Source organism: Sinocyclocheilus grahami, unplaced genomic scaffold (genome assembly GCF_001515645.1).
Source record: "Sinocyclocheilus grahami isolate Dianchi unplaced genomic scaffold, SAMN03320097.WGS_v1.1 scaffold15519.1, whole genome shotgun sequence".
NCBI classification, from domain to species: domain Eukaryota; kingdom Metazoa; phylum Chordata; class Actinopteri; order Cypriniformes; family Cyprinidae; genus Sinocyclocheilus; species Sinocyclocheilus grahami.
The window spans coordinates 19,449-20,299 of record NW_015515779.1 but is presented as its reverse complement, the minus strand read 5'-3'; positions in this window follow the sequence as shown (position 1 = coordinate 20,299).

The window sequence follows — 851 nt, the reverse complement described above, 5'->3', positions numbered from 1 at the left end:
GAGAAACATGTTCATTCTTAATTATTACTGCCTTCATTAAAAACTTAGGTGTTAAGTTGATGCATACTTGTGCACGTTTGTTATGATTACAGCAGTTACAGAGCTGATAATGTCACCATTAGCACTAAACATCATTTTGATAATCAGTTTGAAAGACAGTGTAAAATTAACTCACTAACTGCTTGCATAAATTACTCAAATTTTTACATAACATGTATTTATTATAAAGTGAGAAATTTACACAAGTTAAGAATAAAACCTGTAGCAAATGTAATGGTCAAGAATGAAAATAAACAAAAAATCAAATAAAATGCATTTCCACTTATACAAATCATCTAAAAACATAATTTTTAATGATGTTATATTTGTTTTTTACTGCTGTTACTGTTTTGAATTGTTGAAAAGCAGAAAAAAATAATGATTTAAAGTCAGTTCTGTAGCTAAATTGATTGAAAATTTAAAAGTAACTAGATTATTTTGTATTAAAAAGAAAAGACTATCGATCAGTTTCAGATCAGTGCCCTCCACTTAGCCTGCATAACTTAAAGTTGCTACAAAAATAACTAAGCTTGGGTTTGGGTAAAGATAAAAATGTGGCTTGCCCTTTTGTGTCAGTTTGGGGACACAGTGAGCACCAATAGGCGCTGGAGGAGGTGACACATGATAATTTCTGTGACCGTGACCTTGGAGGAGATGATAAAAGGAGTTTGGCCACTCCACCCATTCAGTCCGTGTTAAGGTCAGTTAGCACATTATGACTGGATACCTTAACTCATTTCATTTACTTGACCATTTGTTTATAATACTACAATAATGACATAAATCATAAAATGCCATCAAATTAGTATCTT